The sequence below is a fragment of the Protopterus annectens genome, chromosome 4.part0 (genome assembly GCF_019279795.1).
Source record: "Protopterus annectens isolate FY-2018-M chromosome 4.part0, PAN1.0, whole genome shotgun sequence".
NCBI lineage: Eukaryota > Metazoa > Chordata > Ceratodontiformes > Protopteridae > Protopterus > Protopterus annectens.
In genome coordinates, this window is record NC_056733.1 from 1,584,709,708 (window position 1) to 1,584,737,227 (window position 27,520).

Here is a 27,520-nt window from a genome sequence, read left to right on the forward strand (position 1 = left end):
CTAGGCTAATGACCACTAGGGCTTAGCCATGCAATCCAAATGTATCTCATGAGTTATTGTGCCGTAAATATTATTTTAAGAGTTGTATGTTAGTTAGGATATGACATAATGGCTGCCTCTATCCATCAGATACATAGATGCCAGACCAGAAGTGAATTCCTTTCTGGTGGTCCAGATTGAGCTTGAATAGGGTTAGAGAAGGGCACTTCTTCTTGGATGAGAAACCTGTTCCAGAGAATGGGGATTCTCTGAGGTATGTACCTGCCCTCCAGCATGTTCTGTTTAAGCTGTAAGTAAAGTTTGATTCTAGCTCTAGTAGTTCTGGTGCTGTTCATTTTGTGGATATGCAAAATGTCCGTCAGAGTGGGATCCAAGGATGCCTTTTATGACAGGCATTAATCCCATCTCAGCAGTCTGTAGGAAACAGAGTATAGGAATAGGGTTTTGAGGTGATCTGCATAGGACATTGTGTTTACGTGATGCATTCTTTTTGTGAGGAACTGCGGTGGTGGTGCTGTGGTAGCATTGTCGCCTCATAGCAAGACGTTGTCCCATTCGATTCTCAGCTAGAGTGTCTTCTGTTTGGAGGCATATGTGAATGGGGTGTGCCTTCGTTGAAGATTGTGCGTCAGGGCTGGTAACCCGGTACGTAAAAATCCACTACCAATCATTAGTGGACCGGAGTTCCACTGTGGCGACCCCTAACTGGGAAAAGCCGAAAGACACAAACAAACAATTCTTTTTGTGAGGAAACTCTGTGGACATTCCAGTTGTTGCCTGGTTAGATACATACAGAAGGAGGTGTTATACTGAATGATGGATCTGGTAATGGTTGAATACAGAGGCATGATGATCTCCCTGGACCTAGATGCCAAGCCCTTACTTATAAGTTGAGTGACATAGAATGACTTTATTACAACCTTAGACACATGTTTGTCAAAAGCCAGGTTACTATCTACATGAGTCCCCAAATCCCTGACTACTACGTCTCCTTTTAGAGGTGTTTTATCAATGAGGTAGTTTCCTTAGGTGGCTGATTTCCCAAAACATACTGTTATGCATTTCTTGGCATAAAGTTTTAAACCATGGCTTTGACACTAGTTATTTCTGTGTTAGACTTTCCTGTAAAATGTTAGTATATTGGGGGGTTTATATGATTGTGCCTAGCCTACAATCATCTGCAAACTCGGTAAGCCAGAGACCCTTGACATTGGCTTCTGAAAAATAGATGCCAAACAGGAGCAGACCAAGCATAGAGCCCTGAAAGACTCCACTGGTGACTGGCCTCTTTTTGAAGGTGGTCTCTCCAACTCTAACTTCTTAGGTCCTGTCTGTGAGCCAGCTGGCTATTTAGAGGGTATTTTTTTTATTTTTTATTTTTATTTTACTAAACTGAGTTATCGTTACTGGTAGGGACCCAGACAGAAAAGCTCTAATAAAATTAAACAAATTAAACAATTTAAAAAAAAATAAATGCACAGTTACAGAAATAATTAACAATATGAAAGACAAAAAAAAGAAGAAAAAGGTAGCTTTAGGATATGCCACTAAAGTAAAATGGTATAATTAATTGTTACAAAACATAGATCTTACTTTTGAATTCATTGGTATTTTCAGATATTCTAATAGATGTAAGTAGCTAGCTCCACTAAGATGCCAGGAATAAACTGTGAGCTTTCCCACCAATGTTTTTGTTGATCAATTGTATTTCAATAATTATTTGGCTTTTCAGTTTTAGGAATGAGGAAGTGAGGACAGGTGTCCTCACTAATTGTTATTTGAATTTTTAAATCATGAAATATGTTGGAAATAAACTAACTTCTGCTTACAGGAGGAAGACATCCACTTTACTTTGGGAAGGGCTACACATTGATATGACTCAAACTGTGTAAGGTGACAGCAAACTATAGCCACTCTGGGCATTACACTTGTCTACAACATATTTGCTAAGGTTACCCATGGCTGCAATGTAGTAGAATTGTTTAGGAAGTAATACTGACTGTGCTAGTGTAATTATGGATTCAGATATGAGAAAGGGTTTTATCTTACCTATGCTACCTAATTTGCAGTTTGTCTTTTTTGCAACACAATGTAACTGCTGTTTGAAACAAACTTCTGTCTGGAGTGATACTTAGGTATTTCCAGACCTCTGCCATTTCTTTAGGAAAACGTTTCCCATAATTTAAAGGTTACCTAAAGGATCAGTACTGGCAAGCATGTCTTTGCCAAGAATGATCATATTGTGTTTTTATTAAGAGCGAGTCTATTGCCCAGTACCCACTGACTAATTGAATTTATTTCCATTTGTTGACCAGCATGGTAGGTGGACTGAAAACTCCTACCAGTAGAGTCTGAGTAGAAAGTCTCCAGAAGTAGAAATTATGCATATTCAAAAGACAATATATATTTTTATTATTTATTTCTTTTGTTTACCAGAAAAGTCCAACTGGGCCATGGAAGAGCCATTTTAGTGGAAACCTAGCAGTAAATCTCCATATCTTAAGAAAGCATAAAGACAACATTTAGAAAACAGTGTCTTAATATAAAAATATGATATGAGAAAATTCTATGTACAATACATTTCTGAAAAAAATGACTGAAAACATACCAAGGAACATAAAACTTGCTGTTGGATTGGTTGAATAGTTGCAGCTCTTGGAACTGAGTGCTGTTAATTTTATTCCAAGTTTAAATCTGTGGTCATTTTCCATTTACCTGATATTGAGGCAGGGTGTTCCAGAGGTTGGAATAGAGAGCATTCCCATGGGAATTAGTGGCTTGAGAGATACATACTAGGTGCATATTATTAGATCACAAAGATCTGGGTGGTGTGCACTTTTATAGTAGTGAGTTCAAAACTAGACATTTCTGTGGTTGGTATAGCATTTTATGGGCCATTTTACACTGACTTAATTTGAGGAGACTGGAGAACTCCATCCATGAATTTTTTGAAGTTTTATGCAATGATGGATTTGGTTGTGAAGACTGGTGGCAAATCTGGTTGTTTTGTAATAGCACTGGTCTAGTTTATCAAGAAGGATAGAATGGAGGCTGGTGAGGATTGGGGAGGCAAAGAAGAGTAGGTAAATCATAAGAAGCTGCTGTGGTTTTGTGAGCTTGGTCTGAGAGGTAGAGGCTAGCCCTATACAAAATCCCCAGGTTTTGGTGGATTTTTTTCATGATGTATGAAAGTATTAAATGTAGGAATCAAATGTAAGATTTTTCATCAGTGATTACTCAAAAGTAGTTTTGTGGTAGGGATGATATTTAGCTTGATGTTCTGTACTGAGGTAACAATTAAACCATCCTTATAGTATTTGTGGGATTTTGAAGTGAAAAGCATTAGTTTTGTTAGGGTTTAGCAACAGATGTGAGTTGTCCAACCATTTCTCCATATTGGTGAAAGATAACTTAGTGACAGATTGTAGGTCAGATATTGTAGATGCCAAGAAGAGGAGAGTTGAGTTATCTGCATATTGTATAAGGGTAAATTAGCATGCAACTGAATTTAGGTAATTTATAAACAGATTGAACAATTGGTCTAAGGATGGATCCTTGTGAGACTCCTTTGTTGACTGTAAGGTAGAGTAAACAGACTGATATTAAGGCATTGAGCTCTGTTACTCAGATAGCTATTAAACCATTTGATAGTGGCATCAGAAAGACCAAAATCTGGGATTCCAAAATGGTGGACAGCCTGTAAGCACACTAGCTGTGCAGCTCCCTTATCTCTTCATTGATATCTGACCTCCTGCTTGCACATACTGAGGAAAAAACTCAATTTTTCAACAGAAATTAAGGCAACAAGAAGAATAAATACCTATACAAGCTTTATTTTTCATCAGAAATATCTTCTTTTGGAAAATTAATACTACAAGCAGAACCCTGAATTGCAAGGTATGGATTCTTTCAGGCATGCAGGCCTAAGGGGAAGAGGGAAAGAAAAAGATTTTTCTCAACTTAGTCTCATTGAACATTTTTTATCTTCTGTCTTCTATACCAGCTCTTCCAAATAGCTCTCAAAATCAAAAATTAAGATGGATAATCAATCAGAGCACATGGAAACTCTGACATCCAAGTATAAGCTGTCTAATATAGTCACTCCAGAAAAAGATACTTCATCCAAGAGACAAAAAACAAATAAGTCTCAGACAGAATCTATTAAATTAGTCCTTAGATCAAAGCAAGAACAAACACAAACGCTTGAAGATCTTAAAGCTGTTTTACAGCCACTCCAGGCGGAAGTACAAGGATTCTCACACAAACTAGATACTTTTAGTTCTAGCATTGATCAAATTATGTTCAGACTGGAACAGAATGAGGCAAAATCCATGGAAAATGAAGTGAAAATAAAGGATCTTAAAAAGAATCTGCAGACTGATGAAAAAATATTAAATAACTACAGCAAAAAGTGCTAGATTTGGAAGCTAGAAGCAGACGTAACAACATCATTATCAGAGGTATTCCAGAAACTGTTGAAAGCTCTCAACATAACACAATAATTAAAGAAGTACTAAGTACACTGTTAAACAATAAAGACCTTTTGGATGATATAACTATAGAAAGAGCTCACAGATCCATAAAACGCTCACACACTGCAGATTATCCAAGACAGATCTATGCTTGGATCTTTCTTCTTAGAAATGCTAACTTGATTTCTTTTGTGAAGGCTGAAATCTAGTTCTTCAAGGTATCTCCCCTCCCCCTTCACACCTACCTTCCCTAGCTGTTAAACAGCTAAGGGTCATTTGAACCATTATCTGCATGTAATTGACAGCTCACAGCAGGTGACCAGACTAATGTACTGTTTTCTTGTCAGCCTTTCCTTTCTTACAGTGGGAGACTTTTTTGTTGCACTCCTCCTGGCAAATTTAGAACCAAGCTCCATAGCACTGGGAATAATTACTGTTTTGCAAAGCATCAAACTCGCACTTATTTTTCCTTCCTGTTTGATTAAATAGCTAACAAATGATGCACTATAGGCACAAAATATTTCACAGACTTGCATGACAGCACTCACATGCTTTTTTTAAGTGGTAATTTAAGAAAATTATGGTATTGCATACTTCTTGTAATCTGATGTAGTGTTGTCAGTTAATTGTGACAGATATCTGCTTCTTATGTAAAAACATGCAATTAATGTCTACGCACGGTCTTTGCAAATTTATGCTCTTAGTTTTTGCAGCTGTTACTGTGCTTCTGCCTGCACTTTGTCACATATCTGTAGGGCTCTTCAGAAAAGTGAGATTATAGTTTGACATTTTTGCTAGGTTAAAAGTGGGCTGGGCAAGGCAGGTCTGACATCACAATGTGGGAGGTCCACTGGCTCTTCTATACAGCATGCAAATCAGCTGGGGATTACATCACTTTGGGGGTAGGAAACGTCCTGGTAGCTAGAGCAAGAGCTCTTGCAGATGTGACATCATCATTTCAGAGCTGGCTAGAGGTTTTTCAACTTGGTTTTCAAAGTGAAAGTAAAACAGTACAGAAAGGTAGGAAGCCTAACAGGGAAAACAGTTGAGTGGATTAGTTTTTAAAGCTGCATGGCTGATTTTTGGAGGCTGTATCAATGAACAGGGACTAAAAGAGACAGCAGGTTGAGTAATCTGCTTTAATATCCCATTGTCCTTTAAACTACTTTTGCAGTGCTGCTGAATAGCCTCCAGTGTATAAGAAGGATTTAAGATAAAAGGACAGATGTTAATAGCATGCATGGAAAACATGTGCTAGAAGGCTGAGTTCATATATTAGAGCCTGACTAAGAGGCAGAGATGGCTCTAAATAACCAGTTCTGTCTTCTTCTTTTAAGTAATAACAGTTTTGGAATAATGTTATATAACATGTTATTAGTCTCTAGTTACTTATTTTGTCACTAAAAAACACTTGGTGACCTGTATAGTATTTAAATTAGCTGGCAACCTAAGGCTAGATATAGCTACTATGGAATGTAGTCGATGATTAACTGCTGTTAATATACCGTTTAGTGTTTTTCTTTTCAGTAGCAATACTTAAGAGTCTCTTTCTTATAAAAGCTGATAAGATAAATACTGTTTTATTTATGGTCAGATACCTATCTTTCGATTAATATTTTTGCTTGGTGAAGCTGCCCTGTGGGGGTTAGTACAGATGTTTGTGTACGTTTGGAACATAATAGGTATTTTTAACACCCCTCTATTCCATGAACATATATTCAAAACCAAACTCAAACACTTTATATACTTTCATCTCACACTTACTTACCATTACAGAGGGATGGGTGGGTAGGCACACATAAGGAATGTAGAAGTCACTATACAGAATGTATTACATACCACAAAAAGCCAACAGAACGTATGTATATATTTAGTCATTTACTTGACTTCACTATCATTAAACTATGATTATAATTTTAACTTCCTGAAATTATATCTCTAGATTCGTGGAATGTTAAGGGGATCTCAGATAAAGCTAAAAAGCTAAAAAAAGCCTTGTCATGCATATCACATATCAAAATAAATCAATGATAACCTTTCTTCACAAAACTCACATGACCACACAACTTTGGGATAGGAAAAGGAAATGGATCAAACAGGTAATAGCTGCGGGCTATAACTCTTCTTCCAGAGGGGTGGCAGTTATAATAAATCGATCCTACCAGGGGGAGATTCTATCCATAAAAACAGACTCAGAAGGTAGATGGGCTCTCTTCACTAGCAAGTATCATAACATGGACAAACCATTACTTTTTATTAACATTTATAGCACCTGCTCCAACCAGCAATTTTTACATAAGAAATATTTATTCTTCTAGCTGAGTACCCGAATCACCTATATGTTATAGGGGGTGATTGGAATGCTCTGTTAGACCCAGATAAAGATAGAACCCACAAAGAGACCAGACAATCACATCATATTACAATGGCCTTTGATGAATTATTAAACTCCTTTGATCTATTTGATCCCTATACCAACTTTCAACATGCCAAAACAACATCTAGATTTACCTTCTTCTCATCCTCCCATAAATCCTGGTCAAGGATAGATGCCTTTTTAATATCTCAACATTTTTGGTCATTTAGGTTAAGGTATTCCATTTTCCCTAGATCTATTTCAGACCATTCAAACATTAGTCTCTCCATAAATTCATTAAGCCCCAAACAGACCATTTCTTATATTAATAAATGGACATTAAACCCTAAAATTGTTCAAAAACAGGAGGTAGTTAAGGAAATAAATAGCATACTAGTTTAATTAGAGGAGGACCTTATATCCATCCAGATACCTTATGAAAAGCAAATGGAAGCAGCTAAAGCAGTTATTAGAGGAGTTATAATACAAAAATTGTCCTGGTTTAAAAAAAATACACTAACACTAGAATAAAATTAGAATCTCAGATTGCTTTAGCTGAGATAGATCTACAATGCAAATAATCAGAAGAATTAAACAAAAAAATGGTCGAATGGCAAAAGTAGCTCCATAAACATTACTTCAAAAATCTAACTTTTTTTAGAAAGTAGGTCCTTACACCAGTATTCAGAATGGGTGCAAATACCTTCAAAGTTCTTAGCCAGACTAATAAATATAAAGAATGGACCACCAAGAATCAAAGAAATACACTATGAAGGACGGGTAAATCATGATGATCAAGGCATCTTAAATGTGTTTGAGACCATATATAAAAAACTGTATAACATGCCCCTCCCCCCTCAAATGAAAAATGTCAACATTATATGTGAAATCTAAAATTTCTACAAACTACCCAGGACCAACAAAAAATTCTAGGGGCACCTTTGCATCTAATGAACTAAAAGCAGTTCTGAAGCATCTTCCACTGGAATAGGCTGTAACCTACTTTAATACCAAATATTCCTAGCCATCCTTGACATATATGCACCAGCTCAATTGATTAAAATGAAAACAAGAGGCGTCCTACAGCTGTCTAAAGAAACCAGACAAAAAATGTTACTTAGAAACAAAGCCTGGATAACATGTCATACAACAAAAGCCCCTGCTGACCAAGTTAGATGTAGACAACTAAGGAATGATGCAAAAAAAGCCATAATAACAGATAAAAAAAATACTACTGTCATCTACAACAGAAGCACCAAACCATCCTCAGAAATTTTGGGTAGGAGTAAACAAACTCCTGCATCCAGGTCAGTCCTCCACTCCTTCCCCCTCAGGCATGAACCAAAAACCACCAGAATTAGTAGCCAATGTCTTTAATAGCTTCTTTACAGAAGCCATTCAACAGCTAGCTAGCCAACTACTGCCTGGATGCCCAAACCCTACTGTTTCTTTACCTTGCTCCCAAATCTCCTTTAACTTCCAACCAGTTTCTACCTCACTTGTCACAACTCTAATCAAGAAATTCAAACCAACCACCCTATCTGCAGATTTACTCCCTGCTGAGTACCTTCAAAAAGCAGCAGAAGTCATAGCTTATCCAGTCACCATCCTGATTAACAAAGCTATATCTGAGGTTACCATCCCCTCTGTTGGGAAGACATCCCATGTAATCTCTCTCCATAAAGGAGGCACCTCCACTGCACTATCTAACTATAGACCTATAGCTATCCTGTCACCCCCTAGCAAAAATAATGGAAAAATGTATCCACATACAACTCATGAGCTACCTTATTAAGAACAATTTCCTGACTAACACTCAGCATGGTTTTAGACCACTCCATAGCACCACCTCTGCCCTACTCTCCTTTACTAATGTCATTAACCAAAACTGAAACAATAACAAATTCTCCTCTGCCCTCTTTCTGGATCTATCAAAGGCCTTTGTTATGGTTAACCATCAACTTCTCATACTAACACTAAAAAACATCTACCTTGACAATCAGTCTCTCAAATGGTTCCAATCATATCTGAATGGTAGACACAAAGCTGTCTTATGAAAGGACAAATTATCTACCCTATTACCCATCACCCTGGGAGTTCCCCAGGGATCTATATTAGGACCTCTCCTATTTTCTATCTTTATTAATGAACTGCATAAGGTCATCTCAGATGTAATCTGTGTTAAATATGCAGATGATTCAGCTCTAATATGCTCAGCCACCACTCCCAGTGACCTTCAGATAGTTTCCCAAGCCACTTTTAACACAGTAGAAGACTGGCTCCTTAACAGACTACTCTTATTAAATCCTAACAAAACAAAACTATTACTTTTGTCCCCCAACAGTAGACACCCCTTACCAGCCTTTACTATAAAGTCTAACACTGGGGCCATCATTTCTCCTGACCCCTCTACCAAACTCTTAGGAGTAATAGTTGACAATAACCTAAAATTCGATGCACACATTAGTCAAACTATCAAAACTGTCAATAAACAACTTGGATCTCTCTACAGGATTAAGCCCTTCCTAACTCCACTAGCTAGAACAGTCATTGCCCAAACACACCTTCTCTCCACCCTCCTTTATGCTTCACCTTTATTTACAAACTTGAGCAAGACTAACCTTAACAAGCTATCTAGTTGCTATAATAACATTGCCAGATTTGCCACTGTCACAGATTTCAGAACCCATCACTGTCTCAATCTTAACTCTTTAGGATGCTTGAATTACCTAATCTACTTCTGGTCAATCAACTGATAGTAGCTCATGAGATTCTCTATCAGCCTGAAAAATATGCCCGCACTCATTAACCTAATCACTCCCTATAGTAACCTTAGGGTACTATGCTCATCTGACAAACTCTTAGTTCAAACTTTCAAAGCTAATAATTTAGCTGGAGAATCACTGTTTGCCATCTCTGTGGGCAAAACCTGGAACACCCTTACTGCTGACCTTATTTCAGAACTCTCCCCAATGCAATTCAAGAAAAAAGACAGTACTTCAAACTACACTGGCTGTGCCCATGCACCAATCCAGACTAACTAATACTACATGCCTGTATGCTACAACAGGTCATCTTCCTCTACTTTGACTACATCCCAAGTTTTTGTCTATAACCTAATAACAATGTATTAATTGTTAAACTGATAGAGTATGAATTTATGAATGTTTTGGAGCATTGAATTTTATGAATGTCTCTATCATATACTGCTTTGAGCTTTAAAAAGATTATAATAGATTTTTATCTAATATGTAAACTTACATCTTATAGATTAATCTTGACAAATCTTTTTGCATTTTTACACTTATATGTAATAGCCTTTGTATGTACATCTGGAGCGTTTCTCCCTGGACCGCCGCTGAAAATGGACATGTATCCAGTCAGACTATCCCAGTCAACGAATGTAAAATAAATAAATAAAATAAATAAAAAATGTAATAAATAAGCTCAAACTGGGAAAATCACCAGGACTGGATGGATACACCACTGAATTTTATAAACTATTTTCAGAACCTGTATCAAAAATTATGTTAAATGTATACAGCTATATAATATAACACGGCATAACAGATATATACATAAATAACTCAAATACCATCCATATACCCAAGCCAAATTCTGACCCAACTGATCCATCTAATTATAGGCCAATTGCCCTCATAAATATTGACCTTAAAATCTTAGCTCAAGTTTTAACTAATTGTTTGAAAAATATACTCCCCTCTATTATATCCCAAGATCAGTTGGGTTTCATGGAAAATAGGCAAACCTGTGACAATACCCTACTATTGGACGCAGCTATTAAATTACTCAAGACAGATAAAAATCCCATATATGTTATTACCGCTGATGCTAGCAAAGCGTTTGATAGAGTTAACTTAAACTTTCTATTCAATGTAATGCCTCTTTTTGATATTCCTCAAGAATATAAAAAAAAATTAAGGTCCTCTATCAAATGGCTTCTACTTCCATTCAGATAAATAATTGTAGAACCAAACCTATCCCAATCTCTAATGGCACAAGACAAGGATGCACACTTTCCCCCTACCTCTTTAACTTATACCTTGAACCCCTTCTACTTTTTATTTCACAAAAAGTCTTTCACCACATTCCAAGATTACATAACATTAAACTCATGTTCTCAGACTTTGCTGATGACTTAAATATTTACCTGCAACTTCCCTTGACTGATCTCCCTAAAATACTTAAAGCAATCAATAGGTACTCGGAGATCTCCAATTATAAATTAAACCCTAGCAAGTCCAATCTCTTTCCTCTAAATCCTCTTGGACACAAGGATTACCTGAGAGCAAGATTAAGTTAACCTATAACATGAAATATCTGGGAATAATACATACCCCAAATTTTGAGGAAATTATTAAAAATAACTTAAGCCATATGTGGAACGCTATTGACAATGACTTAAACAGATGGAAGAACATCAACATATCCTTGTCAAAAGCTAGTTTAGTAAAGATGAACCTGTTACCAAGAATCCTTTTCCAACTAAACGCCACTTTTTTTAATATTTCCAAAAAAATTCTTTCTAGATATGGAGAAAAATATATCTAGAGTTCTTTGGTATCCTAAATTTGATAGAATTATTTATGATAAACTTGTACTTACAAAATCTAAGGGAGGATTAGGATTACTGGACTTTAAATTATACTATAGTGTTATTACTTCATACAGATTACAACAGAAAATAAATTATGACCCAACTATGAAAATGTGGTCCCCCCTATGGTCAAAAATTTGGTCTCAACAAATTAACTCACTTGGGTACAATCCCAAATCTCTCCTCTTTCTTAACTTAAACTAAAAGTCTGAATAGGTAAAGAATTTACATCCAGTTATTAACACATGATAGTAACTACCCAAAAGCTTTTTAATTCATTACAACTATCTAAGGCCCTCTCCCTCTTGCAGTCCCTTCATTTTAATCCTAAATTGCGGCTAAATGATCAACTTATAAACTTACAAGGGTATCCTTTATTAAGGGACCTTACAGTTTGGGAGATCTACAAATGGAGAGAATATGATATAACACAACTTAGAATGCAACTTAATCTTCCAAAGAAATATGTAAGCATTCTTAACTTGCTGTGATATTTTATAAATGCCAAATTCATGTCAGATAACGGCATTATGCAGGATGTTAATCTATCTCAATTAATTCTCAATAACCTGATGACTAAGGGGAAAACACTTTCTAGAGTATACAAACTGGTAAAGGATATAAAATGTCAGAATCTTATATTATTCTCTGCGTTCTGGCAAGGGAAATCACAACAAGTTAATGAACAAAACATAAAGACTGCCATTGAAAATACAATCAAATTCACTCCATTCAAAAAGCTACTATACACCCAACTAAAGATTAATAATAACACTTACTTCACCCCACAAAAAATTAATAAATTCAATACTAATCACTCACCTAAATGCCCGCACTGTCCTAGTCAGTCAGCAGATATCCTTCATGTTATGTGGGAGTGTAGTAAAGTGCATAATCTATGGTGCTCATTAAGAGCTAGGCTAGAAAAAATGGGTTATGAAAAGAGCACCCTGTCATGGGAAATGGCTATACTACACATTAATAAAAACAATCTCCCAAAAATCATAAAGCACATCCTCATCACAATTTGTGCTCTTATTAAATTCTACATCACAAAGAACTAGACTCTTGCTCCCCCCCCCCCTCCCTTTCATGGGAAGGCTTTAGCAACCCAGCCATTAAATACATCTCTTCCCACAAATTACTATACATAACCACCAGACATAAATATTACTACAAATATTGGGAATACTTGCTGGATATCATCCTCAAGAAGTGAAAAATATTACTCAATGTTAGAAAATATCTCCTTATTATAAGGAGCTGGTAGGAAATTTTAATCAGACCTTTCTTTCTTTCTTTTTCCTTGGTAATTAGCTGACTGCATAAGGATTTATCCCGTATAAAGGATACATTCTTTTTTCTTTTTTCTTCCCTTCCCCCCATTGGCAATATCCCCTTATTGGTTGTTCTTATAGATCCTCTTTTTACTCAAGATTGGCTTTCTAATAAGTTGGCTGTTATGACTTCTTTGTACATAATATATGTAGGGTTTTTTTGGTTTGTTTTTTTGTTATTGTTTGTATGTATTGTAAATGCATGTTTTTCTATTTGAAATGGTGTGTACAATGGGAGTTTATTTTACTATTTCTATTTGAAAAACTGAATAAAGAAATTTTTGGAAAAAAAAGAAAGGCCAAAATGTGTAAGTGTGTGGAGAAGTATTGGATGTGATATGGTGATGAGTGCCACAGATATGTCTAGAAATACTGAGGACACCAAATTTCCTTTATTCATGTGAAGGTATATGCAAATATATGACAGATAAATCAAAGTATGTACACTGAAGTATTGTGTTTTCATTACAGAAAAACCAGCATGTTAATGTTTCTAGCAATACAACATTGTTGAGATTCCACATGATTTGTGCTAATAAATGGTTAGATACCTAGCTCCTGTTTTGCGTTTTCTCCAACAGTTGTTGTTCTGTCTTTTGGTTTTTCCCGGTTAGGGGTCACCACAGCGGAACTCCAGTCCGCTAATGACTGATAGTTGATTTTTACATGCTGAGTTACCAGCCCTGACGCACAACCTTCAACGAAGGTATGCCCATTCACGCAGAAGACGTTTGCTCCAACAGTATATTTATAAAATTTTAGTTTTTTGTCAGTTACTGTCAGTAGTTTAGTTTGATGTTTTGGTTCAAAGGGTGTATTGCTCAAAGTTATTGTGGAGAAGTCATGGATTTGAGAAGCAGAATTAGAATTTGTGAATAATACGTTTTAACTTTTAGAAATAGACTGGAATTAGTAAGCCATTGTTCTCCAATATTAAATGATTGATGTGTGTTTAGTTGGAATTATTGTAGAGTGGCTGATTTACAGATTAGAGTCATCAGTATATTCTACAGTAGTGGCATTTATAACTGATTTATACTTAATCATTGATAATATTAAAGAGTAGAGGATATTAGAATGGTTCTTTTGGGATGCTTACTGCAACTGGTTCTTTGGATGAGGGAAATTTAGCCATTTAACTGATTGGATTCTTTCACTAAGGTAGCTTTTAAACCAGTTAATTGTATTTTGACTCATGCCTACTTTTTTCTATTCAGTCTAGAAGAGGGCATACAACATTTACTAAATATTAACAGGCTACATGTAACCCTTGGTTTCTACAGTTGTTTTCTTGATCTAGGAAAGATAGAAGAATATATTCTGTACTGTAGTGTATTTGGGACAGAAACCATATTAACCATTAGAGAGTCATTGTTGGTTGGTTAGATGCCTTAAGATTTGCATGTGAATACATTTTTATAGAATTTTGAGAGTGAAGGTAGGATTGCTGTTGATCTGAAACTGGATAACTGTAGAATGTCTAGCTTTATGTAGGGTATAATGTAGGACTGATTCCATTGACATAGTACATGTAATATTCTGATAGACATGCTGATAAGAACTGATAGTGAGTTGGCAGTTAGAGGTGCTGCTATGTCCAGGAAGTCCAGTACCATGTTATGAACAGATAACAATGTGTTTTGTGATTTTTGTAGCACTTTATTTACTTGAGAATATGATACTGTACATAAATTGAATGTGCCATATGAATGTTTATCATTTTGAGGTATGTGATGTGTTTTTTCTTTTTGTTGTAGTGAAGTTACTAATTTTCTGAATTATTTGAAATACTCAAGCAATAGGAACTATTCCATTCATACCTCACAGCTTCTTAGAGAAATAAATCTGTACAAAGCCATAAGTAAAAGTGGGACAAAGGCAAGTTTTAAATATTGCTATTACAAACTTGGAAAGTTGCTAGAATAACAGATTTTGCATTAACATGAATTATCTGAAGGGTATGAAGGGTATGAAGGCTGAAACTCAAATGTCTGTCATTATTTTCTAACTTTAGTCTTTAATGATTTGCCACTAATTTGCCACAAAACTACAGTTTTATGAAAAACTGATCAAAAATATGACACAAAAAATCTGGACATTCTGCAAAAATATGTACAGTTGAGAGGTATGATTCCATCTTAAATATTCCTGTTTGTCGGCATTGTAACTAGTTCAGCGGTGTCATTAAGTTAAGAAGGTCATAGAAGGTCATTCTGAACTATTATAGTGAGTCATTCAGTGTTGGTGCATTTTGTGTTACTCCATTGCTAAAGGTAGAAAAATACAATTTAAATTTGGCAGCATTTGCAAGTATATTATTGCGCTTGACAGGATCTTTGACAGATGAGTGATGTGACTTTCCTTGTAACTAGTTTAAAGCTTTCCTTAAAGAGAAAAATAGTTTTCAGAGGTAGTAGTTTAGAAAGAAGCTATTTTTGCCTGTCCTATGACCCTTTAGGAATTATAGAAAGTGCAAGGCAACAGAGTCTTGCAATTAGTTATGCCTTCCTACTCACCCCTGCTATTGTACCTCCTTTTTTCAAGGAAGGCTAGGCCAGTCAAGCTAGGGGTGAATTTGTGAGTACCCATCAAATCATCCAGCACCCACTTTAAGTAAGATAAGGTATCATACTGTTTGATTTGTCATGGGAGTTTATTCCAGAGGCGGGGAAGGTGTTGTGTAATTAATCTATAACACCACCATGTTTTATTTACTTGCTGATGAAAATTTGTTAGACTGTTTCAGTTGTGTAGATGGTACAAGATATCCAGGACCACTGGATCTCTAATGGCAGGACATGTAATGCATAGAATAAAGACACAGTGCTTCCAACCTTTTCTGGTAGTTTTATGGTTTTTAAGTCGGTGATCTTCTTAGTTAGGAGTCTCTGGGGTCTTTCTGGTTGTTTCATAAATCTCATGAAGTACATCCCAAAAGGCATTGTATTCAATGGCTGTCCTAATCAGTGCTGAATATAAGGAGACAATGATCTCCTTAGATATGGATTATATTCCTTTAGCAATTAGCTGTGTTAATTAGAAGAACATTCTTACTATTGTTACATGATGAGCAAAGGAGAGGGAGTTATCAACCCATGTCCCAAAATCTTTAACAACATTCTCATTTTGGACATGTATGTGTTGCATGCTGGGGAGAGGCTGTTTAGCAAATGTGACAATTTATTCCTTTGTGTATCGTAAATTATTTTACCTTTTTCATCCTTCATTGCTTTATGATTTCTCTGTGCTTTGTTCCTGAAAATATTAGATCTTATACTGCTGTTGTAACCCAAGGCAGACCAAGTTTTGATTCTTGTCTAAGTAACTGTATATTTGTATAGGTCAGTTAGATGAGTGCTATTAAAAAAATAATGTTTGTTGTTTGAAATGTCCTTAATGAAAGGATGCTTGGTTTGCCTTGGTATTTATTTAGTAACGGGTACAAGGAGATATTTTAAACTCCTTGTGTTATAAGCAGCTATTGTTCTTTTAAATTTCCACATAGTGAAATTTATTTGGTGCTTAATGAAATGAGCAGGGAAAGGGTGCGATAGTCTAATACATTTTCTGTTACCAGTTACCATCCAGTCCAGGGATTATTCACAATAGCTATATAAGTCTATGCTTGCAGAAACCATTACTAGTAATGTAAAGTCAATGATGTCCATCCATTAATAGCCAAATTTTGGTTACTAAGATTCCAGTGAATGTTAAAATTACCCAGTAACAGAAGTTATCTGGTTGAATGCTCAGCATTCAATTTGAGTGAGGCATATATTTTTGACGCAGTATTGAGTTTAACATGTACACAGTCAGACATTTGGCTACCAACCTGCATGTTTACAAATAAGGCCTTTTTGTGGGAAGTTTAGCAGCCGTTTTTCATATAGCATAGAGTTAATGTTGTTCTTCACAAATAAAGCAAATTGTCATTTCTACCAAAGGTGTTGTACTTGCTTATACAGGAGATATACTTTTCACTTAATTTTCAACTAGCTAGACCAGATCAGACAAGTATTTTCAAAAGACAGTAAACTGTGTACAAATATTTCTTATTTTAGACCGATTTTGTTACTAAGTGTAGAATAACATATAGTGACAAAAGTCATTAATGTTCAGTTATTAGTTTCATTAGAGAAAATATTTTTTCTCCACAAAGGCATGTCTACAATGCTAGAAAGGTCTTATAGTGTACATTTACATGAATTTAATGATTAAATAATAGTACTCCATCCCTATTTAGCATACTTGGATTTGACATTTTTGAAGTGTTTATTATTATTATGTGTTCCTTCATATTCAGAGTCCTATCATATTAGGACTTTTCTGATCTGTATAGTCAAATAACTCAATAATGTACAGATATGCTAAACTGAATGTAGTATTTTCTAGAAAAATTCATTTCACCAGTGGGGTACATTGGTGTTATCCTCTTTTACCAACCATTTTTGAAATGGCCTTCATTTCTTTAGTGTTATATTTACAAGATGTTTATCAGGTACTGTCAGACCTCCCAACTGTCCCAAATTACTCAGTTTTTACCGAGTTTTGGGGTCAAAATGAAGGGGTGTCATGATTCCCGAGTGGCACCCCTTCATTTCCGTTCTTTTTGCTTTTTTTTTTATGTTTTGAATTTTTGCGCTGTCGGAGCTGACGTCATCGTGTGCGCAATGATGTCAGCTCCATCAGCGCTACCAGCCAGTCGGAATTGAGCTCAAGGAGCTCACGTCATTATTTCTGGCTGGCTGTGAGCGGGCGGGAAATGGAAATTAAACAGCAGCAGCACTAATGCTGCCGAGAATGGGCTGCTGGCTAAGGGTTTTCTTTTTTTTTAAATTGCTATGCTGACAATGGGCTGGTGACTGGCGTAGTGGCGTTACTTTATTTACTTGCACATTTCTGCTGAGTCAGTGCTGACGTAAACGGACTTTGGGCTGCAAGCTGCGAGAACGGGATGAAGCAAGGCAAGGCATTAGCCAGGTAAGGAAACAAAGTGTGTGTGTGTGTGTGTGTGTGTGTGTGGGGGGGGGGTGTAGTCACTAATGCAGCTCAATCAACTGATCTGTTTAAACCATCACAATGAATGGATTATAGTGACTATTTCTTTTAACTATACTTATATTTTATCTGCAATGGTTTAAATTATTAGACCTGCTCACCTTTGCTTTAGTTCTGGGAGCATGTGGATGCTGTAATTTTTCCACTGTTAGTTTGACTTCTTGATGTAAATGTTGGGAGAAAGAATGTGCTCCAGCACTTCAGGCAGTGCTCCATACTGAATCAGGGTTGTAAGTCCAGAAGGGTCTGGGGACCAGCCCACTTACCTTGTGTTAATACAAGGAGCAAAAAAAAGATATAGGTAAAAATAACTAATACAAATTTCTAGTTGGACTTCCTCTGTTCTCACTGGTTTATCATTGTGTATCATGTGCATGATGAAGAGATGATGTTTCAAACTGCAGAGACCCTATCTGCTGCTGCTTCAATAATTTAACTGTATATCAGCTAAATGGGTGATCTGGGGAGTATACATCTGAAACATAGTAGAGACATGCACTTCTTTATTCTATGCTCCTAGACTTTGACCAATAACTTTGCCTCCTAAAGCTCCAAACAAAGTACCAGTTATTATTTTTTCTAAAGCTTATCAATATAATAGTCCATATATGCCCAGACGCAGGGAGAATGTTGTTGCACTCTTTTCTTTCCTTCTTTGCCTCATTGCTTTCTATTTATAATGTGGAGGTATCAGCTGATTTTATGGAATAATGGAATTTATTAGTAGTAGTTTGTGCATTGCTGTGTTGTGCCATTGCAGGTCTATTAGTTTTGTATTTAACAAATCAATGCACCTATAATTTTTGTAATCAGCTTGATTGAGATGATTATCTTGAGACAATGTAAGACATGCCTCATACTGTCTGGTGATCACCAATTAATTAAACAGCACAGGACATGTCTAAGATATGTGCACATGTTATGCCACTGAAGTCAGACAATACTGATATCAGGATTATCAGCAGGCCACCATACAGCATGCCTACCCACAGTTGACATAAAACACATAATCCAGCCTATGCCGAGTTTCTAAAGCTTTACCTGCCCAAACCACAAACACCTTTGAAACAAAATATGGGCAATAAGCACCCCCAGCAGCACTCCAGACCAGCAACATGGATACATTTTATTACCTCCCATAGCACTAGGGGTCACCTTCTCAGTGATGTTAAACACAAAAGGCAGGTATCTTTCCAAACAAACATTCTAGTCATAGGTGTCACCAGTGTATGACATACTGCTGTACCACTCACAAACTGAGCAAGAAAAGAGTGCTGGTCTAGTGCCAGGATTTGTCAGATGACACACGCATGCACTGTGTGTCCTTGAATGGCAAGTGCCAGCATGTCATACTACATGTGGGCGTAAATTACATGAAATGTATCTCCTTGGACTATATGAAGAGATGCATGATGCAGTTCTTGCCCTATGTGTCACTGAGCAGCACTCTGCTTTCTCCAAAGATGATGCATCAGAATGAACAAAAAATGACTGACTTCAGTAACTGGTTTAGTTATTGGTGTCATTTCAAAGGATATGGTATTATCTCCAAACCCAAGTTGAGAATCGAACGGGCGAACCTCTTGCTGTGAGGTAACAATGCTACTGCTGCTGTGTAATCGGTATAACATATGAAAAAGATATTATGTTGACCCTCTTGGGCCTTTTAGAGTTATGTGTACTAGAACCATTTGGGGCTCTGCTCTCTTTAGTGTTGTGGTTTTCCTACAGTTGGCAAGGAGAGACAGTTACTTTGAGGCATTCCTTCATTGCTCAAAAAGCCACCAGGGCAGGGGTTCATGTAAATGACACAAACCTGGGCCTGTCCTGGACACAACTACACTTGAAGCTATATGGAACTGTAATATAGGGCTTTTGCTAGAGGATTTGCCTTTGGTTCTTGATGAGTGTAGATATGTCCTCCTGGTGAGTCATTTTAGAGGTATACACACCAGTTTATGCCATTTCTAAATTTTAATTGTTAACAGCAAATGTTAAGGCATATACTAATTTAGGCTTTTATACACCCTCTATATCTCTCTTTGCCTAGAAATCTTGCTGCAAGATGCTAGTAATGTAACTGCTGTCTAGTAAATCCCCCCGACATATTGTTTACAGTTTGTTTTTTGCAAAGTTTATTCCTGTCTGCCACAAGGCTATCAAAATAAAGAAAAAAACAGATGTAGAGATATCCCCAACCACTTCAGCTTCATAGTCAAGAGGGTGCTCCCCTATGCAACTAGCAGTGCAACCCAGTTTAAGCTTGTATAACTTCTACAGTACCACTAGTTTCTTTTTGTCTGAGATAGGTTATTCTTTGTTTTAACTTGCAGCACTCTTGGTAGTTGAGGGTGGTTCATTGTCACTGTTTGGAATATTTAGAGTTTTCTGATTATGAGACCCTTATTGGAGTTAACTAATCTCTCTCTCTCTCACACTCTCTTCCTCTCTCTCTCTCTCTTACAATAGTAGATAAGTTGTTGTGTGTGTGGGGCTGGGTATTCACTTATTGTCAGGTTACAGGTATGAGTACAATTTATTACTTCACTTTATGTTACTGAGACCTGGCCCTGCCTTTTTGTTTGCTTGCTCGTTCAGTTTGATACACATGATATAAAATCCATCAATTGTCAAGTTATAGAGCTTCAATATGTTTATAGATTACTAGGGGTAATTTTCGTCCGAGACGTTTAAGTGGCTTTGGTCTGTGGAATAAAAAAGCTTCAGTGAGAATAAAGGACATTGAGAGCCACACAGAACAGTATTACCAGGTTAAACTTATATTCTAGTTGTTATGCCGCAATAAGTGCATATTAGTTATTGTACTGTTATAAAGGATCTGATTTCTTGAATCCACATACTTACATTTGGGGAGGATTCCGGAGGACCCGGACATTATATAAATTATCTGGGTAATGTAGCATCCTAGTGGGATTACTGGACTCAATGTACGTAATATGCAGCTAGCTTACTGAAACATTTGATCTGTTCTGTTAGTTTCTTTTAGGACTCATACACAACTAGGGTTGCCACTTTTTCAAATGCCCAAAGTGGGACATTTTTGGTACAAACGTCCGATTTTGCAGGCCGAAACATGCCCACAGCCAGTACAAAGGACAGAACTTCACTTTTTTGCCTAAATAAAAGCTTGTTCTTGTAGCATTTTAGTTTTTTATTCTGTTTATTATAATATTTAGGTGTTTCAGATACATAATAACTGTTTTATGCAACTATTACTTAAAATATAGGAAATAATTTTGTCCTAAAATCTCAGGACATTTGCCATTTTTACAATTGTTTTGCAGGACACAACTGCGCAAAGAGGGACTGTCCCTTGCAAAGTAGGACAGGTGGTAATGCTAACATATATGCTTTGAAGAGAAATGCTGCTAATTAACTGTCACAGAAGCTGGTAGGGCTTGCATAAATATACACAAAGTCATTTAAAGAACAGAGGCAGGCAAGAAAGGAGCTATGAAAGCAATCGTAGCCTGGCTGCTTCATGCATTTTGTAATTGAGAAAGCACTGCTAGAAATACCTTGGTCTAGAGATTACATTTGGGGTTTCATTCCAATATGCTTTTCCTGTTTTTAATAGTTGAATGTTTTTATTATCTGTTTTCCAGAAAGAGCAAAAAAACTGTTTATAAATTAGAAATATCTTTTATGATGGAAATGTTCTGAATTGGGTAGTTTTATAATTATTGGTTCATGCATTTTCTTTCATTACCTACAGTACAGCCTACTGTAAAAATGTTCATTCAAACAATAAATTTAAAATGTGCTCTGTCTAGCAAGTGTGCTGTATTATACAAGGACTATAACTTAATAAAATCAGGAAGGTGCATCAAAGAAAAGAACGCATCATGTATGTTGTTTTGTGTGCAAGGAGCCAATGATTTGAAAATAGCCCAAAGGTAATCTTTATCCACCACTGGCCAGATGCATTTTCTTTGGATGTGGTACGGGTTTTAATGCTGTTTCGATGAATGTGAGTTTCAAAGGCAGAGAAGTATTAATGCCAAGTCTGTTTTCATCGTGAGACAGTATTGCTTTATCAGATGTCTGTTAGTGTTTGTGCATTGATGTGCTACAAAATGTAAAAATAAAATCCAAATAATCATTGTAGAAGTAAAGCAGTATGCATGCACACATTAGTGCTTATGGTAAATGGGGCGAAATAGCCAGGTAATGGGATATTGGAATGGCTACAGGGGGACTCTGGTGCCATATTTTGGTTCTGTTCAGTTTGTGTTCGAAAGTTGGTATACCACAACTCCATTGGAGTGGGTGGGGTTATGTAATTATATATGCAAATTAGATGTTAATCAGCGTACAGATTTGTACCTATTTTTCATGGGCCTTGTCCAGATTTTTGATATTTCCAGGTTGAGAGGTATGGGTACTGTTATCAATGCTAAAAGACATACTTTATTTGGTTATACAGGTAATTTACTTCTTTTGAGTCATTTTCAAATAGTGGGATGGAATATCACACAAATATTTATTTAAAATATTTATTAATTATTAAAAGTATTGTGGCTGCTTAAGATCTAAGCATCTTACATAATAAAAACAATCAAGGTAACTGACCAAGGCTTAAACAAGCTCATATCATTATGGTCTTGAAATCCATGCAACTCATTTTCTTCACCAATGTAGATATATTAAAACAAAGTAATTTAATACCTGTAGTTAAACACTTTGAAGTATTTTAACTTTTTGAGATTTAAAAAAAAATGACCAGCACCACTTACAGGCAACACTTAGTAGAACAACCAAAAGGTGATAGTTTCACATTAAACTGGCTATTTCAATGCTAATTAATTCCTGACTGAAAATCGCCATTTAATCATAAACCTCTATATGCTGTCTGGGACTTCATAAAAATAATTATCTATGTTATTAATCATTAAATATTCTATTCATTAAACTATGTAGTAAAAAAAAATAATAATGACCAATCAGAAGATAGTATAATTTTTCATTGAAAAGATGTGATAGCTTTATTGCTTTTGAACTCATCAAATAGTTTATTTACTTATACATTGAAATTATGTATATATGTATATATATATATATATATATATATATATATATATATATATGTTGCTATTAAATTAATAATAAATAACTTTTGCTGCTTGTATATCCACCATTGTTATGCTGTACTGCCCTCTACTGTTCAAATCTAATAAATGCAATTCATTATCTTGACAACTGTAACCAAATCACTCACATAATGCAAATTAATTTAATCCAGGATATTTTGATGCTTCCAAATTGACAATCTACTCTTTTTCTTTGGAGGTCAGAATCCTATATTTTTGTATTTTGTTTACAAATGCAACTTATGCTATCTTATGAATAGCCATGTTGTTGTTGTCTTTTAGCTTTTCCAGGTTAGGGGTCACCACAGCGGAACTCCGGTCTGCTAATGATTGGCAGTAGATTTTGACGAATGCCGAGGTGCCAGCTCGACGTTCAACCTTCAACGAAGGCACGTCCATTTACGCATGTCTTTCGAACGCCCACCCAACTGCGGGGAGGACATGCAGACTCCACACAGAATGCACTCCCTATAAAAGTATAAATAGCCTCAGAATGTTTTGCCATTTGTTTATAGACAGCACTTCTTTTCCTCTTATATTTTATGTCACTAGTCTGATGCAATAGTCTCTTTTTTGACAAAACTGATGTTTGTCCCAGACAAAATGTTCCACATTGGCAGAGCACCATATAGATCAACCATTCAGAGTTACAGACAATGAACATACTTATCTCATATATGTGTGACGTATTAGCTGATGTAAGGTATTTGGTGTTGCGTATCTTACTACAATGTACACAGCTACCACAAGAGAAACAACCCTTACTTATATTTTTATGTTGTCCTTCAAAATGCTAATATATATAGAATTATGGGAACTAATGTTGAATGTTCAGACTATCGAATGTTATGTTCATTAGTGTTGTGGCTTTGCTGGTGTGTGTGTGTGTGTGTGTGTGTGTGTGTGTGTGTGTGTGTGTGTGTGTGTGTGTGTGTGTGTGTGTGTGTTTATGTATGCATGTGGGTGTGTCTGTCTGATCTGAAAATTTTTTTTCCAATTTTTTTTTTTGGAGCTTCTGAGATTGATGCTCTTGCTTTCATTTTTTTAATGCTTGCTGATACTAATATATATATATATATATATATATATATATATATATATATATATATATATATATATATATATAAAGCTTGCAAAGTTCTTGTAATCACGGCTGCACAGGTAAAAACCACACTCTCCAAAGCCAAGAACACAGCATCCATGGGACCTGACAACATCCCAGGCTGCATTCTACATGAACTGCAGAATGAACTGGCACCCCACCTAAGCACCATGTTCAATCATAGCCTCACCTCAGGCTTTGTGCCCACTGAATGGTGCACAGCAATGGTCATCCCACTTCACAAAGGGGGAGCCACCATGGACCCCGGGAACTACCACCCCATTAGCTTAACGAGCATGGTCTGCAAGGCCATGGAATGTATCATCATGGATCTTATACACAAAGACATTGGTAATCTCCAAACTCTGGACCCCACCTATTTCGGGTTTTTAAAAGGCAGATCATGTCTCCTAAACCTGATAGACTTCTTTGAAGCAGTCACGAAAGCTGTAGACGAGGGTAAGGTGGTTCACACAGCCTATCTAGATCTCGCCAAGGCTTTTGACACCATCCCCCACTCTGGAATCATAGATAAACTCACTAAACTAGGTATAAATCTCTATGTCACAAGATGGGTTGCCAACTGGCTCACTGACAGAACCCACACTGTGAAAGTAGCAGACTCCAAATCTGACTTCAGACCAGTGACAAGTGGAATACCACAGGGTTCAGTCCTGGGTCCTCTCCTGTTTGGCATCTACTTTTCTTTTTTTTTTCGATAATCATTTTTATTGTTTTTCAAAACCATAATACAATCCACACACTATTTACATTATGTACAAAATTGCCTCCAATGTTTAGTTCCATTTCAAATATCCACATCATGCATTAACAATAGATATCGTATTAATCAAGTAAAGGAAAATAAAAAAAAACGTAAACATCTATCAGAGAAAATTAAAAACAAACTCAAGCCAACAATCTGTATTATTTCTACATCTTCTATCTAATCTAAGATTGTGTTTGTTCACTTACTGTATGTCCTAAAAGAAAGTGGATAGGAACCTCTAAGCCAATACAATGTTAAAGATTTGCTCCCAAATTTTTATACTATTTATACTTTTCTTGTTGTTACTAATTAATAATTTATGCGCTAAAATATGCTTGATCGCTAACAGCCTGAATTTTTGCCACGATGTCTGTGCTGGATTCAACCAATCTGTGGCTATATATAATTTCATTAATAAACTGATATTCATAATTACGATCCTCTTTGATTTATCTAAATTCTCCGGTGGGATGTGTAGAATCAAAAATTCCCAGGTGAGTGTTGAGTTTTGGTAACCCATTTTTTGTAACTGCAATGTTAATGAGTTCCACAATTTATAAATGCACTTGCAACTCCAGAACATGTGTAGCAGGTCCGCTGTCTGATCTAAACACTGTGGACATTTAGGTGAATTTTTCAAATCAAATTTATGAAGAGTGAGATGGGTATAATACGCATTATTAAATATCATCAGTTGAGTAAAGACCAGTTTTTGAAGGGATACTGATTTCAATGTTAAGTTAAACACCTCTACTATCTTACTATCATCTAGGGATACCAATTTCTCTTTCCAGTATTTCGATAAAAGAATATAATTATTATATTTCCTCTCTTTTATCATTTTATACGCTGAGGATATGTATTTTCTGTCTTGTAGCAAGGCTTCCCACAGATTGCGAGAGATAACTAGTTCCTCTTCTTTGATTTCGGAGCTATTAAAATAATTTATGGCAAGATCTTTTATCTGCCTCATTATAATTAAATAAGAAATGGGAAGATTCATCTCTTTTAAGATATCATGTACCGCTACTCCTAAGAAGGGGTATAAATCAATCACAGTTAATTCCTTAATAAGGGGAAATTTCTTTAAATCTATCAATTGACTACCAATAGTCATGTTAGGATTCCCATGAAACGGTTGAAACATCATCATATATTTTAATAAGTTTAAAGAGGCAAACAGAGTTTCAATTGCCATTGCCCATATCTTAATGTGCTCCATTAAATCATATTTGCTCAGTGTTCGATTATTTAAAAATGGTACAGCTTTAACGTTAATTCCCGCTCCTTTTATATGTTTACAAGTTAGAAGCACCCATTTGGGTATCCATTTTCTACTATTACTGTCCAAGTAAGACACCCTTAAAATCCTATTGGCCTGAATCACTAAATAATACATCTCAAAATCTGGTAAATCCAACCCCCCCCCCCTAGTTTTAGGAGCCATCAGTTTCTCATATGATATTCTCGTTTTTCTGGGTTCCCACAGAAATCTCCCCAATCCTATCTGAAACTGATTGAAAAATGTTTTTGTGATTTTAAGTTGTGCTGCTCTAAAAATATAAAGCATTCTGGGGAGAACATTCATTTTTATTATCGCTGCTCTTGCCATCATCGGTAACTTCAACTTACTCCATCTTTTCAAATCCAATGTTATTCGGTCTCCAGTTGCCTTAATATTATTAATAAAGAAATCTCTATTTTCAGTTGAGAATTCAATCCCCAGATATTTTATCCTTTCTTCTGTCCTTACTTGTCCTATCAATGGTAGCATTGAAAAAGGTGTAGGTGTCTTTAAAGGGAATATTTTGTTTTTTTTTAAATTTAGTTTGTAATTAGAAATTCTCTCAAAGTTTTGTATTATTGTTAGTATTTTTTCCGTATCCGAAACCGGTGTGGTACAGTATATATTTAGATCATCTGCAAAAGCGGCCATCCTAACCTTTATCCCAAGAAGTACAGGAAAGTTATAAAAAACATTTTGCTTCATGTGAAGAAATAAAGGCTCCAAATACAGATTAAACAGTATGGGAGATAATGGGCATCCCTGTCGAGTTCCATTTTTAATTTGGATCCTTTTGGAGCATTCATGATTTATAGATAAACTAGTGTTTGCATTATTATATAATTTCCTTAACATTAAAATAAAGTCCTGAGGTATATTGAAATATGATAATATATCAAATAAATATGCCAAATTAACTCTGTCGAATGCTTTCTGAGCATCAATTATTAAAGCATATATGTTCATATTTTTATACTTCGCATAAGATATTAATGTATGAAGAGTTAATGTATTGTCCGTAGTCTGTCTCCCATCTATAAACCCCGCCTGTTCCTCTGATATTATCGAATTTATTACTTTTTTCAGTCTACTAGCTAGAATGGATGTCATGATTTTCATGTCAATATTCAACAGTGATATGGGCCTGTAATTGTCTGGATTTTTGGGATCACTATTCTCCTTCAATATCAGGATTGTCCTTGAGGCATTAAAGTGGGGATCATTGCTGCCATTCAAAATGATATAATTAAAAGTCTGTGAAAGTACACTACTCAGAATCACACTAAAAGATTTGTAGAATTCAGAGATCATACCATCTGGCCCTGGGGCTTTATGGGGCTTCAATTTCTTGATTGCCTCCAAAACTTCCTCGACTGTAATCGGTGCAATTAATTCTCCATGAGAGTCTTTGT